A 16998-nucleotide genomic window follows, 5' to 3' on the forward strand; every position below is an offset into this window, starting at 1 on the left:
GCATATTTAGAAAAAAACAGAAAGAGTTGCTAAACAAAATAAAATAAAACAAAACAAAAAGCAACATAAGAGTTCAGTACAAATTTGGACACTGTTATGGACTGAATTGTGTTCTCCTAAAATTCATATATTGAAACCCTAACCCTCAGTGAGACTGCATTTGTATATAGGGCTTTCACAAGGAAATTGTTTAAATAATGTCATAAGGGTGAGGCTTTATTATGATAGCGTTAGTGTCCTTCAAAGAAGAAACATCATAGTGCTCACTTCTTTCTTTGGCACATGCACAGGGAGATGAAGTGGACACGGAAAGGGATGGCAGACCCTGCAAGACAAGAGAAGAGGTCTCATAATGAAACTTATCATGCTAATACTTTGATTTCGACTTTCCAGCTCTCAAAACTATGAGAAATAAATTTCTGTTGTTTAAGTCACCAAATTTATGATATTTGATATGGCAGCCTGTATGGATTAATATAGTTACCAATTTTATCAATTTGTAAGAATATCATATAGTATGAGAACATACATACTAGTGCCTTCTTATTTATTGTACTTGTCATCATCCTTTATATGTTATTTATATAAATATATATTATTTTATACCTTTGACATATTTTATTAAATATTTAAGAGACAATGTAAGTTAGACATTTACAAATTGAGTAAAACCATGTCATAAATTATAGTATTTTATTATAATTTATATAAATTATGTGCAAATAAAATGTAGAAGGGATTATATATGAAAACACACAAAAATTGAATCCTATTCATAATAGCTGCAAAAATATGAACAAAAATGGAAAAGAAAACAAATACAATCTAAATAAAAAAATAAAGCTTTTATGTGATAGAGACATAAAAGATGAAAATATATAGGGAGATATGGACTTTTCCATTTTAAGTGTTTTGATAGCAATAAATTAACACATAAGTAGAATCCCAATCAAAATTCCAATGGAGACATTTGTGTAACTTGGAAAATGATTTAATGTTTAAACATAAGATAATAACATAAACATATGATAATAGAAAATGAAAAGGGGAAACAGGAAGAGTACTACATTATTAGATCTTACACCCTGTTACAAAAGGATACAAAAATTAAAATTGTTTTGGTTGACTAAGAATGGAACCGATTAGACTTAAGTACATTTAAAAATCAGTGTCCAATGAAAGTTACTGTCAAATCTCTCTGTTTATTTTTAAATATTTATTTATTTGAAAGCCAGAGCTACACAGAGAGAGGAGAGGCAGAGAAAGAGGCCTTCCATCTGATGGTTCACTCCCCAATTGGCCGCAATGGCCAGAGCTGTGCCCATCTGAAGCCAGGAACCAGGAGCTTCCCCCGGGTCTCCCATGCTGGTGCAGGGGCCCAAGGACCTGGGCCATCCTCCACCGCCCTCCCAGACCACAGCAGAGAGCTGGATCAGAAGAGGAGCAGCCGGGTCCCGAACCTGCACCCATATGGGATGCCTGTGCCTCAGGAAAGGGCGTTAACGCGCTGAGACACAGCACAGGCCCCAAACATCTCTGTTTAAAATAGTGATTAATCTTGGACTTTGAAATCAACTGTCCTGATTTCATACTTTCAATCTTCTTTTTACTAGGTGTTTGGCCTTTATCATGTTAATTAACCTCTATGATTATTAGTTTTATCATCTGTATGATGGGACAGTAATAAATCAATTATATGGTATGCGTCTGACACATAGTTCTCAATAAATGGTAGTTTCTGGGTTCCTGACTCACAGCTTACATCAAAATAAACTGCAGGGGCCAGCACTGTGGCATAGATTTGTAAAGCTGCCACCTACAGTGCCTTCATCCCATATGGGCACCAGTTCAAGTCCTGGCTACTGCATTTCTGATACAGCTCTCTGCTATGGCTTGGGGAAGCAGTAGAAGATGGCCCACGTGCGTGGACCCCTGCACCCACATGGAAGACTTGGAAGAAGCTCCTGGCTTCAGATTGGTGCAGCTATGGCTGTTGTGGCCATCTGGGGAGTGAACCAGTGAGGGAAGACTTCTCTCTCTCTCTGGCTCTGCCTCTCTGTAACTATGCCTTTCGAATAAACTAATAAATCTTTAGAAAAAATAAATAAACTGCAGGTGAACCAAAAGCTTAAATATGTAACAAGTAAAAATGGGAGTGAAAATATAAATGTATATAAATATCATATTTTGAGGAACATACAAACGTAATGAGGAAAGTGGAAATCAAAAAGGGAAACAACAGTATATCTGTTGTATAAGAAATAAAAATTCTCTGTTGCAAAAATTAAGTGGCCATAATTAAAGTTAAATGACAGCAACACTATCAGGGAAAGAACACACAACATATATGCCAGTGTAAAATCTCCAAAAAATTAAATTAAAAAACAACTATGAGAAACTTGAAAAAGATGAACTTCTGAATCAAAGAATAATCAAGACTGAAGCTTGATAAAGGCACAGTTTTTGTGATGGTGAAGGACAAAAAGTTCCATTTGAGGCTAATTTTTGATTCTCATCCAACTCCTTGCTAATGAGCCTGGGAGGCACCAGATAATGTCCCAGGTTCTTGGGTCCCTGACACCCACAGAGGCAACCTGGATGGAGTGGCAAGCTCATGAATTCAGGTGGCCCAGTAACTGCCATTGCATTCCTTTGGGGAGTAAAACAGACAGACGCAAGGGCTCTCTGGCTCACTGTCCCTCTCCCTCCCTCCCTCTCTCTGCCTCCCTCTCTCTCTACATTTAAAATAAATAATTGAATAGTAAAAATAAAATATCCAGTGGACAGAGCTAAGTAGATCAAACAGCTCCTAAACCATCAATTTTTTTTTTTGTTTAGGAATTTACTTAAATTTTGAAGTTTTTGATCATTAGTTGTGTGCCCATATGAATGCGGTCTTCATTTAATAACTAACTTCTCTGGAAATACTTGCTGCTAAGGAGTTCCCTATATTGAAGAAGCCTTAAAATGGAGCCAAAACAATTGAAAACGGGCCTTGCTTGCTAGATGACATTATTTCCAGTTGCAGAGGGATGTTGTTATGTCTGTATTTGGCTAATGTCTTCATTAATGACTTCGAGGAGAAGTTAAATGGCGTGTTAATTAAATTTTAAGTAATATTAAAGGAGAAAATGTTGTGAACATTATTGAGATTCCAAACAATAACCTCTCTAAAAGAGGAAAAGGCTATAAACAGAGAAGAAAGCCAGATTTCACCTATCATGTAGATGCAATCATGCAGGGAAAATGATCAAAAATAAGATATTTTAGTCTAAGGAGAGTAATGACTGGAAATCAGCCATGCTGAGAGCATTTGGCAGACACTAGAATAGAATTAGTCTAAAGAAAATTCTAAGGCAAAGAATGAAAAGATTCATACTGAATTTCTAACTTATCTCAAGAAATACATTTCACTTTAATGTCTTGTTCTAAATATTGGTGTAGCCCATGGATGAAAGACTTCAGCCTTCACAGGTAGAACTTACGATCAGAAAGAGTTTCGTATCTGTTACTGAAGTGCACAGGGATCTCTACCACGTGGATGAGATTAGTTATGTAAAGAATACTTGACCAATAGTATCATATCTGAGAGGGTGCTTTGGAAAAAGGTGAATGATAACATTAATCTGAATTTTAAAAATCACTGTTTCTCAAGGACCCTTTGCTTCTGAACCACTTGGAGTATCATTTTAAATGTTTATTTCTCGGCTGTAGCCCAGCCTGTCTGAAACAGTGTCCCAGATGCAGGTACATGGAGCACATTTTAAAGAAAATGTTTTTTTTTCTTTCTTTGCTTTTATATAATAACTTTAGAGCCACTGTTTTATGTTATCAGGACACTATCACACTAAAATGTAATGAATGGAAAATAATCTATAAAATAGGAACTGTATCAAAGCTTGTTGTAATGACTTAGTTTAGAAAGGCACAGATTATCAGGCATGAGCCAACCCCACATATACAAAGGAAGACATAGCATCATCTGGGCTAGTTTACTGTGTACAGCCTCACAAATTGGGTACTAAACAACTCTATGGTGCATCATTCACAGAGATTATTGTGTATACGGCACTCCCTAGAGTTGTGCAATGCAGATCCTGAATGAGTACATACAGATGTTTCCAGTTAGGACTAGCATGTTTCAGTTTTGGAGAGGAGTAGTTCATTAATTTTTATCACACTATAAATGAGATATGCCATGATGCTGAGACAAGGAATTCAATAGAAATCAGTGCATATTTAGCTACAGTAAGTTGCATTTTTTAATCTGTAAATCCACCTTCTGCTATTTAGTCTTGGGTGAATCATAATTTTATAACTTTTCAAGTTGAGGATCATTTCATGGACCAAGAAAAACCCCACTAAAGGGTATTGATCTAAGGAAAACCACCCTGAAACTACCAACCAGCTTTGTCCTTGTCATGACTATCATTTACCACACTGTCATGTTATGTATTTTCTGGGATAAAGGGTGAAAAAATCTGTTTAAGTAAAAGAAGCAGAAACAGCTTGATGAGCTATAGATTCCATTTAGAGTATTTTCCCTCATATGCAGTTTTTTTTTCCGCACCTGCAAGTAGATTGTAACCTTGAGAACAATCTTCTGCACAAAATTAGAGGCCACAGTGGAAAATTTACTTCTGAGAGTAGGTCATCAAAAAGGAGCATGCTGAGTCCAGATGCAGAGGAAATTAGAACCTTTGTTTGTTCTCTCTTTGAGGACAATTGTGTTCTCTGTGAAAATTACATGGCCCCTCCTTACTCTTTTTTGAGGGGGAAAATCTCATTAACCAAACAAGTAAGGGAGATACTACAGCACACAATCAATCAGGGGAGGGGTTAGAAAATAATTGAGTTTGAAACTGCTGAGTCATTATAACTGATTTTGTAAGTAGAAAAAGGGGGAGCAAAGAAACTTTGTTACCTGAGCTAAGACAGCAGATGGAAATCACAAAAATAGTGAGTAGTACATGATGCTTCTTTCACAGGCTTCCCTTCTTTTTTTTTTTTTTTTTTTTTTTTTTTTTTTTTTTTTTTTTTGACAGGCAGAGTGGACAGTGAGAGAGAGAGACAGAGAGAGAAAGGTCTTCCTTTTGCCGCTGGTTCACCCTCCAATGGCCGCCGCTGCAGCCGGCGCACCGCGCTGATCCTGGCAGGAGCCAGGATCCAGGTGCTTTTCCTGGTCTCCCATGGGGTGCAGGGCCCAAGCACCTGGGCCATCCTCCACTGCACTCCCTGGCCATAGCAGAGAGCTGGCCTGGAAGAGGGGCAACCGGGACAGAATCCGGCGCCCCAACCGGGACTAGAACCCGGTGTGCCGGCGCCGCAAGGTGGAGGATTAGCCTATTGAGCCACGGCGCCGGCTCAACAGGCTTCCCTTCTAAGATTCATATTTACTTGACTCCACTGACCTTTCCATACTCCTCCTCTATTTCCTTCCTTTTACAGTTAAACTTTTTTTATTTGAGTCTCTATGCTCACAATCCAGTATCTCCTTAACTTTTAAGTTAAATACATTTCTCCTAAGAATTTCTTCCCAACATTCTACTTAATCTATACTCCTAGAAATCAGGATTGTTATACCAAACTATATTTCCAGGTACAAATGGTTTTCTAAATCTGCTTCTGCTCTGAGAAAATCTGCTAATATTTCCCCCTAAATCTAACAACATCGATAGAAAAAACAAAATACCAGTAACAAGACAAATTATTGAGTACTGCCAGATACTATTCCAAGCACAATTCATGTGTTAGCTGTTGATTCTCTCAGCATTCCTATGAGGCATATGCTATCATTATCCTCATTATACAAATAAGATAATAAGTTTGAAGAAGTTTCATAACTTCTTTAAGTTTTCATTCATATGCTTAGACTTCTAAGTGCTTGAACACTTACAAACTGTATATCTGTATGCCATATCACTTCAAATTCAGCATATTTAAAATTAACCTCCTTATTACCTATCCCTAGTCCTAAACAAGGACCTTCATTTTTATTTCTTTAATAAATCACCATTTTCTAATATCCTAAAACAACATCTTTAAGCATAGAATATCAAAGTCAAAGTTTTCAAGGTTCTGATTTACCAGTGCATGAAGATGTCCATCAAAATCTCCACAATTTTTTATGCATAGCATGCGTACTTTTAATAAAACATGTACATGAATCTATGAACATGAATTCACAGTTCATAACCAATCTAAATTTACCTCAATGTTTTTCTGCAAATAAACTTAACTAAGGTATTTGATACTTGGCAAAACTTCCTTTGCCTATGCCATTTTAGTAGATTGCACAGGGCTTTATTAGAATATATAAATTCCCAGTATCTTGTATGAATAAGGAGGCCACAAACATCTTTCTGTAGATAATGGAATATATAAATGAAGAGTGCTTCAAGTTAAAATTTCTCTGGGTGAACTAGCAAGCAGATTATGTATGATGAGGGGACAGCACTTACCATCACCAAGAAACTTAATTCAGATTGTTAGAGAACCCAAAAAGATCTGGGTCTGTTTCCTCAGCTTGCAGCAAGCCAAGCAGACAACTGAGGTGATGTAAGAAAGTAGGAGTGTATTTTGCAATGCACAGAGTTGAGGGCCAGGCATTTCCTTAATTCCTGGAATCTCTGAGACAAAACATAGTGAAATTTCTAAAGCTGGTGTTGAGCAGTGTGTGATCACCTCATGTGTGGTTCTCTGTTTGGTTCACAGTGTTCATGGCCTTCATTTGACTGGTCAGTGGTGGGAGGCTAGCAAGCTCAGCACAAGCTGTGATAGCAAAGTGGGCTCTAATCTGTCTGGGGTCTGTGGATAAACTGGTTATTACTTTGTCTGATCAAGGCATGGTTGTCCTGAAGCATCTTGGAATAAAGTGTATGGACAGGAGGAAAGGTAAGGTGGGAAATATCACTATGTTCCTACATCTGTATGTGTGAAATACATGAAATTTGAGTGTCTTAAATAAAATTAAAAAAAAAAAGAATAGAGTGTAGCCTTAGGATGTAAACTATGGAAGTAATAACTGAATTCTGAGTCTTGTCATCTGGGCCTTCAGGGACTGGCCTGACCCTTATACCACACCCATAATTTAGTGATATAATGTTTAGTAATGAATCATCTTAAGGATAACCAGAGTGAAGACAGAGGAACTACAAGCAAAGACAGAAACTGGAGCCTGTGAAAGTCTACATAAAAGGCATTAAGGAGAGGGCCATAATTTAAATTTGAAAATATTTCAATAAACATGCCGATATTTCAGGTCTCTCTCTCTCTCTCTCTCTCTCTCTCTCTCTCTCTTTGGAAACATAGGTCTTTTGTGATAAGGCAAATCAGCCATCTCTGTAGCTGGATGACTTTTTCATTTTGGTACAGAAATTTTATTAAGATAGACTGAGACAACTTTTATATTTTACCATTATTTAAAAGGCAAGGTATCAGCAAGGAACGCAGCATGTTAAGATAAGCTAGAATCAATTCTGCAGCTGCACTCCAAAAAAGAACTCATTCACTTATTATCATTAGTTTAGAATTACCTTCACTTCTAGAAAATGTCCTATTATCCAAAAAAGGAGATTTAAGTAGTCTTTGGCCAACAGCTCCACAACAAGGTACTCTTGCTGAGCATGACTTGCGAGTTTGTGCAAGGGGAAGATATTATTTTCTTGTTTCTTATGATAAAACAGACTCCTACCTTGTTCTCTAGTACCCTTAGCTAGGTCTATTGTCTTCTACTGTGACTGATCTTTTGCAAAGTATCTTAGATCTGCTGAAATTCTCTTCTTACATAATTCTCTATATTTATTTCTACATGCTATATTCCTGACCCAGAATTTAAACCCAATGCCAAGTGATTTCTCTGAAATTGCCTATCTGCCTAGACCATAGAAATGACACATATGCCTGGGAAAACTATATGCTGCAAACTCCAGAGCTATCATTGAGCCAGCTGTGATGAGAATGCTGCCTCTTTGGAGTTGTGCAACAAAGCAGGCCAAACTAGATCTTTAACCATTATGTTCTGAAAGACTGCCTTTGCTTTCTGCATTTTGTGACACTTTGCTGCAATACGTCAAAAAAATTTGCCTAACTTTTTATTGACAGATCTCCTGACTTCGGTTTTCTGCCTTCTTGAACCACTTATTGATACCTGCTGTTTAAATACCACTGCCATTGATTACAAATACAATCTTTTCTAAACATCAAACTTGCACAGAAAAACTCAAGTTGCTAGAGTGAAAAAATTACCACCTTCAGGGTACATGAAATAACTAGTTGTCAAGGTTCTGGCTTTTGCTCTGTTCATTTGTGAGCATAATTTACACATAAGTGATCTTGGTAGCTCACAATATTTTTCTCCTTGCATTAATTTCAGTAACAGAGCTGTTTTATATCAGACAAGTGAAACAAATCTTAACTAATTCTACATTTTATAATTCATATATATATATACAATATTGGGAATGATTTTTTAGAAGGGCCAACAATAGAACTTGAAAATAAACTACATTTTTTCTACAATTTCACTTAACAAACTTTTTGACTAAAAGGGGCAGACCATAGTGGATAGTTTATATTATTTGCATATTACAAAGATTGTTCAGGCTGTAATATATGGTCAATTTGAAATTTCCTTAAAAAGCAGATAAAATGGAATACTGACAGCAGTTGACGTGAGAAACCACATTATCTATGCATCAGATAATTATGAGTCAAACATTGTGCTTTTGTAATTAACTGTTTTGAGAAAGATCCAGGCATTTCCCAAAAGAGCAACACTATCCGTTTGTTAAGTTACACGAAAGTATAGAGATTAGTTGAAAAGAACAAATCAGTAGGTTTGGTGAATGATCACTCTGTGCTTCTCCAAATGCTGGAAAGTTCATAGCAGTGGAATCATGGATTTATTATAGAATATCTTCATTTCATTACCAACCATAATGACTCCAAAATATACTTAAGGGCTCTACCCCCAAAGGCTTTTTTTTCTCTCAGGTAGTTAGAAAACTCATTTCATTTTTATTTCTGTAAAACGTGGAGGTGAAAAGCAACAAAGAGAAGGGAACAGCTTCATTGACTATAAAGAAATTTGCACAAGTGGTATCATTTCTCACATCATGTAAACTGCCTCATTGATGAAACGTTTTTGATTGTCTCATGCTTTTACAAAGTGTTGCTGATCAATACTGGCTAAGAGCACAGATTCATAGCAATCATTCTGCTCTGAGGCATATAATCGGAACATGTAATTTTCTGGCCTGCTTAATATAAATGACAACCAATACCATCATATCTTTGTTTAAAGTTTATTAAGTGGGATAGAAATCACAAATATCTAAAATCTTTACTGCTTCAATGACTAGGCTGGATATGATTTTTTTTCTCTTCAGCCACCTTCCATAACTCACCAAAGGCAGCTTTATTGTATTATCAAATTCTAGCTAGCTTGCTTCATTGGAGATTATTATTTTGAAGCAATAGCAATCTGAAGCAAATGTGATGGTATGGAAAGCTGTATAAAGAAGCTCTTCCCTTTATTCCTTGGTAACAAAGCAAGATAGAGTTATTATTTTCAGTACCAAGAAACCTTAGTCACAATAAACCCTTTGTGCTTTATTCAGTGGAAAAACCAAAAAGGGAATGGTTAGTGCCCAAATCTAGAGTTTTCTGTATTTTGTCGGTTGTATTAAAAGAGAAGTAGTTTAATAAGCTCTAATCGCACTTAGAAATTCAGAAATAAGTTGGCCTGGATCTCAAGCCAGGCCAAAGAATCTAGACATAAGTCTGAATTGTTTATTTGGATTAGAGATTACACATGTATCTACTTTTAGGGACTAAGTAGTTAACATAAATTTGTGAAAAGAGTTTATGTGGGACATTAAGTAGTAGTGGGATCTGAGGTGAACTGGAGAGTGTAATTCCACTTTTAAATAAATTCAAATGAGCTTGTCACAGTGTTTTAGAGGATTTTACAACATAATATATATCCTCATGTATCAGCTTATTAAGACTATGGTAATAAAATGTCAAGGTTTTGTGATACTAAAGCATATTAAAGATCCGAAGATATTCTATAGCCTATGAACTTGTTTAACCAAGAGTTTCTAAAATGCAATGTTAGGACCATTTTTCTCATCACTATCCCAATCACTTCATACATATGCATCCAATCATGGGGGTTTGTAAAGCACACAATGCCTGTTTACTTTTTTTTTTTTACCTTTTTAAAGCTTTTATTTAATGAATGCAAATTTCACAGGTACAACTTTAGGAATGTAGTACGTGATACGTACATTTTTAATGTAACCCTTATTACAGGGTTTCCAAACTTCTGCGCTATTGACATTTTTTTTAACTTTTATTTAATGAATATAAATTTCCAAAGTACGATTTATGGATTACAATGGCTTCCCCCACATACCGTCCCTCCCACCCACAACCCTCCCCTTTCCCACTCCCTCTCCCCTTCCATTCACATCAAGATTCATTTTCGATTATCTTAATATACAGAAGATCAGCTTAGTATACATTAAGTAAGGATTTCAACAGTTTGCTACCACACAAACATAAAGTGAAAAATAATAGATGATTTTTTTTAAATGATGATGAAATCAGATCAGACCTATTGTCATGTTTAATCCCAGTGAGAGTCAAGTTGGGAGTTGATAATTTCTTTTCTTTTCTTTTTTTTTTTTTTACAGAGGATCAGTTTAGTATGCATTAAGTAAAGATTTCAACAGTTTGCACCCCCATAGAAACACAAAGTGAAATATATTGTTTGAGTACTCGTTATAGCATTAAATCTCAATGCACAGCACATTAAGGACAGATATCCTACATGAGGAGTAAGTGCACAGTGACTCCTGTTGTTGACTTTACCAATTGACACTCCTGTCTATGGCATCAGTAATCTCCCTATGCTCCAGTCATGAGTTTCCAAGGCTATGGAAGCCCTCTGAGTTCTCCGACTCTTATCTTGTTTAGACAAGGTCATAGTCAAAGTGGAGGTTCTCTCCTCCCTTCAGAGAAAGTTACCTCCTTCTTTGAAGACCTGTTCTTTCCACTGGGATCTCACTCACAGAGATCTTTTGCCAGAGTGTCTTGGCTTTCCATGCCTGAAATACTCTCATGGGCTTTTCAGCCAGATCCGAATGCCTTTAGGGCTGATTCTGAGGCCAGAGTGTACCAATGCCATCTCACTATTCCAAGTGATCAATTTCAGTTCACAATTGATCATAATGAAAGGCCTGTTTACTTTCTTATGAGTTTTAGTGTTCTATGGCAGCAGTTTGGTAAATACTATTTTTAGAGAAACCCACTTAAAACAATATTTAAAAAGCCAGACAACTGATAACTTAATAGGTTATTACTCTCTTAGATGCTATACTTGTGTAATAGGATCTTGGCCTCTGATTGTATATATTCTGAAATAGTAAAGATTGCATGTCAAACCATATGTACCTCAAAACCAATTAAAATAGAGCATTTTAGGTTAAAATTTGTCTCCAGACAAGATGACACTCTAATATTTCTCATCAGCTAAAGTGATCTAGTCCATTGATTAGAGAAAGACATAAGCTTATTATAAGGAGTCAAAAAGCTGGTGATTCCAATGAGAAAAATAATAACTAATTTTCTGTGTCCTACAATAGTTTGTGGAAGTCTATGGCAAGAATCCTTATTCTTAAGGAAATGACTGATGAGGAATGGCCATTTGGCACAGTGGTTAAGACGAAACTTGAGATGTCTGCAACCCATTCAAAGTGCTTGGATTCAAGTATCAGCTCTGCTTCTGATTCGAGATTCCTGCTAATGTGTATCCTGGGAAGCAATAAGTGATAGTTTAAGTAATTGGATCCTGCTACCAATGTGGGGGTTTCAGATTGAATTTTAGGACCCTGGTTTCAGCCTGAAGCAGTGAATGGAAAACGACATCCATCTCTTGCCTTACACATATATAAAAATAAAATAAATTTTAAAATATGACCCATGAGCTATACACTGTACTTCTGTCTACTTTCAGTTGTCTAGAATTTAGCAAGAAAGTGGTCATACTTAACTGCAGGGAGCCTTGGGAGTAATTTATAACTAAGTATCCATGTTTCCAGCTGACACTGAAAAGGAAAGAATGGGTACTAGGGGATATTTAGCAGTTTATATTATACCTAGGAAACATTTGTGGGTATTGTGTAGCATATTAAAATGTAGGAGATAAAAGCATCTAGGTAAAAGTTTAGTTAAAATTCAGCGACTATAGAAAATAAAAATCAGTTGATAAGTACAATGACAAATATATAGACAAATATATTTACTGAATAGGAAAGGCAGAATGCTGATCTTTCTCTTTTATATTAATAGGCACCCAATATAAACTTGTTGAATGTTTATATTTATTCAAGATGAATTCACTGGAGACCTCCTTGTGTCAGCACTGGGCATGGTATTAAATGTTGTGATGAGTAAGACATGGCTGCTGCCCTGAAGAAGATCCTAGTATAGTGAGGATGTACTTATATGGTGTTAGATAATCCTAAAATTTTAGAAATATTCATGATTTAATTTTCAAAAGGTAAATAGCATAGAAAAAATAGGAAAGTACAGATAGTACTATTGTTGATAGGCAATTCTAGTTAAATAAGTATTCAAATTTCTCATTGTCCCTTAAGAAATGCATGTACGTTTTCTGTAATAATATTTCTATTTTCTTACAAACAATGAACATTTTGAGTGGAGTGACAATATATGATTTGTTAGCTTAAGACATTTCTGAATAAAATTGATATATGATCGTACCACTTTTCACATTTCCATGAGCCTGTAATGCAATGTAAAACAAGACTTCACTTGGAGTCAGAAAAAAATTAGTTCTAGTCTTGTCTCTATAGCATTGGTTTTATAACTTGTAAAACAAGAATATAAGACTTATTGTATCTAATCTATACACTGCGAGATTCAAATAAGTTAGTATATGTGATGGCATAAAATATTGTGCATTTGTTAGGTGTTATTGCTGTACCAAAACGTTGTACATTATCCTAGATTGCACTTTGGTTCTGATTCCTAAATATAATGTCTTAACTATCAGTGGTAAGAGATGGAGTTGAAGGATAAGGAGATTATGTAGACCATGGTAAGGCATTTGGATATCATTCCAATTGTTAAACTAAACCATTGGAATATTGAAGCACAGAAATAGTGTGATATGATTTTATTTTGGAACTCCATCTCCTTGGTAGAGAATAAACATTAGGAGGCAAAATTAAAGGCAAAAAATAGATCATTGAGAGATTATATAATTGTGTAAGCAAAAAAAAAAATGCTGGCTAGAGTTGATTGGTGGCTATGAGGCTAGTGTAGATATGACAAATAATAGTGAACTTCAAAAAAATTATGGAAAGTAAAATAAATGATAAGCTTATATTGGTGAATTTTTAAAAAAATCAGTGTATATGAGGGACATTAAAATTTATGGAAAATGCATATTATTTAAAAATTATGCCTGGATATTAATTTTTAAAACCAAAACTTAACTAATGTACTAAACAGATAATGAGCCTTTAAGCAAAATCCTTATTACTATAGTAACACAGATGTTTAGCTTGAAACTTGTGCTAATTCTTTTATCGTTGATCTGTACTATTCACTCTGTTATGCATACAATTTCAACTTTCTTGATGTCATATAGTCCATGAGTTAATAGAATCCTACGGGAAATTTCCTGAAAAGACCATTTCTTTGATTAAACAAATGTTTGAGGGATTGATTTAGTTGATGCGTTGTCAGGAAATTTTGATTAGCCAGCATTGGCAATCAGCTTGATTAGCAAGTTTAGGATAGAGATGTTATTATAAAGATATACAGGTATGGATTTTAACCAAAATAAGTGTTAAGAGAATAATTGTAAAGAGAAATAGACATCCATGAAGGGATGTGAGAAAACGAGGACCTATGGATGAAAACTATGTTTTTGGTTTAACCTATTAGGTAGATGGAACAACTTACAAAATTATGTAAGACTCAGAGAACAGCAGGCTTAGGAGAAATAGCTAAAAATGTTTCAAAGAAGTTGAATTTCAGATACTTGTTGGACACTAACCTGTGTCAGTTTCCAAGTAAGCATTTAAAAATAAAAGAGGAATTCAGGGAGATTCGGGCAGTAGACAAAAATACAAGCTTTGGGTTAGGCATTTGGTACAGTGGTTAGGTTGCTGCTAGGTATCCCCATACCCTAAAATGGAATTTTTGTTTGAGTCTTGGTACTCTACTACTTACTGATCTAGCTATCTGTGTGATGCATACCCTGGAATAAGCTGGTGATGATCCAAGTATATCTGTGAAGAAAGAATTTTTCCCATGCCAAACACTACCTGTCAGTGCCTTTTTTCTTGGGCTTCCTGGCCTCCAGAACTCTGAGAATTCAATTTTTCTTGTTGTAAGCTACCCAGTCTGTGGTTTTTGTTATAGCAAATTCAATAGGTTAAGACAGAGAACCATGTTAACCTATGATCAACCGTTTACTCTACCGGTAATGATTGGAAGAAACTAAAATAACCTTATGTACCTGCTTTGCCCTTAAATAATCTATGATCTTTATGGTTCCTTATCAACACTATCATTGTGATACATCAGCTTTTGTGGTGCTTTATGTACGTACTAAGCAAATGTTCATGGACTTAAGTTTTAGCCAAAACCTTGAAGGGGAAACATGAAATTTTAAAAATATTTTTGAGACTAATACTTTCAAGATAAATGCAGTGCATGATTTTGCACACTATTTGTTTAAATGCCTTTATGTTAGAGCTGTCTCTGATTGTCTCACCAATTTGATGAGCTATTAAATAAAACCTAAGTTGGTCAAAGCATCAACAAGTCCTTAACTCAAAGATTAGAATTCAAAGTCCAGGAGTGCACAAGCTTGAAGGGTTTGTTCAAATTATTAATTTCCATGATCATTTTCAATATCATATTAACCAAAATGTGTTCATCCCTTCTGGTGACATTCACAGTGAACGTTTTCTGTTAGCTAAATTGAGTCTCACAGTTTTAACATATGCAAGAGCCAATTTACACGGAAGGGCCAGAATTTATTTATTTTTTCAGTTCATTGTGAGTGTATTTGAAGTCATTGTTGCAGAAGCCAGAAGTACTCAATGGCTAATTGTGCCGCACTCTGGCCTCAGAATCAGCCCTTAAAGCATTTGGATCTGGCTGAAGAGCCCATGAGAGTATTTTAGGCATGGAAAGCCAAGACTCTGGCAAAAAAGAAAAAAAAAACCTAAATGAAAGATCTCTGCAAGTGAGATCCCAGTGGAAAGAACGGGCCATCAAAGAAGGAGCTACCTTTCTCTGAAGGGAGGAGAGAACTTCCACTTTGACTATCAGATTGTCTAAATGAGATCAGAGTTGACAAACTCAAAAGGCTTCCATAACCTTGGAAACTCATGACTAGAGCTTAGGGAGATTACTGACACGATAAACAAGACTGTCAATTGTTAAGTCAACAACAGGAGTCACTGTGCACTCATTCCCCATGTAGGATCTCTCTCCTTAATGTGTTGTACAATGTAAATTAATGCTATAGCTAGTACTCAAACAGTACTTTACACTTTGTGTTTCTGTGTGGGTGCAAACCATTGACATCTTTACTTAATATATACTAAATTGATCTTCTGTATTTAAAGATAATTGAAAATGAATCATGATGTGAATGGAATGGGAAAGGGAGTGGGAGATGGGAGGAGTGCAGGTGGGAGGGAAGTTATAGAGGAGGGAAGCCACTGTAATCCAAAAGCTGTACTTTGGAAATGTATATTTATTAAATAAAAGTTAAAAAATGGCTAGGTGTGTCTGAAGAGGTATAACAAGTATGATAATGAATTCTATATATGGCTATATTTTGAATCTCAGCTTACTTTACTTTTATTTATACTTTTCCTTCAAAGGAACTGGCTTTATTTGTGAGGCAATTTCAGAAAATAGAAGACTCAGAAGGGCCCCCAAAAACTTTTCAGAAATGGAACTGTTTGCTATTTGTTGGATGCAAGACTAATTGAACCATGGTGAAATACAATGCAAGATTTTCTTGAACAGAATTTTTTTCAGAATTATAGATTATGGGGAAAGAGGAAGAATTAGAAATGTATTGTTTCTCTTCTGCCTCTACAAGCTCTGAATTTTTCTCCTTTTAGCATAGGCGTTGGAAGCAGGCAGATTAGAGTATGGATCTTGGTCTAGCTACTTCTTAACTATGATTTTGGGCAAAGTTATTTAACCTCTTTAAATTTCAGTTTTATCACAGTCCTGTAGAGCTATTGAAAGTGCTTATTGTTTGGGGTGAAAAAGCTCAAATGAAACAATGTATGCTAAGAGATAGATACAAAGTAGGCAATTAAATGTTAGTAGTTATTGATCACACAAACAAGACTAGTGTCTGCTAATACTAACTGATAGAATCAAAAAGGGAGAGAACGGTCCAGCATGGAAAGTGGGATACACAGCAGACTCATAGAATGCCAGATGCCCTAAACAGCACTCTGGCCTCAGAATCAGCCCTTAAGATATTCGGATCCAGCTGAAAAGCCCATGAGAGTATTTCAGGCATGGAAAGCCAAGACACTCTGGAAATAAAAAATGACCTAAATGAAAGATCTCTGCGAGTGAGATCCCAGTGGAAAGAACGGGCCATCAAAGAAGGAGCTACCTTTCTCTGAAGGGAGGAGAGAACTTCCACTTTCACTATGACCTTGTCTAAATAAGATCGAAGTCAGCGAACTCAAAACGCTTCCAAAACCTTGGAAACTCATGACTAGAGCATAGGGAGATTACTGACGCCATAAACAAGAGTGTCAAATTGTTAAGTCAACAATAGGAGTCATTGTGTACTTACTCCTCATGTAGGATCTCTGTCCTTACTGTGTTTTCCAATGTGAATTAATGCTCTAACTAGTGCTAAAACAGTATTTTACACTTTATGTTCTGTGTGGGTGCAAACTGATGAGA

This window comes from Oryctolagus cuniculus, chromosome X (genome assembly GCF_964237555.1).
Source record: "Oryctolagus cuniculus chromosome X, mOryCun1.1, whole genome shotgun sequence".
Taxonomy (NCBI): Eukaryota; Metazoa; Chordata; class Mammalia; order Lagomorpha; family Leporidae; genus Oryctolagus; species Oryctolagus cuniculus.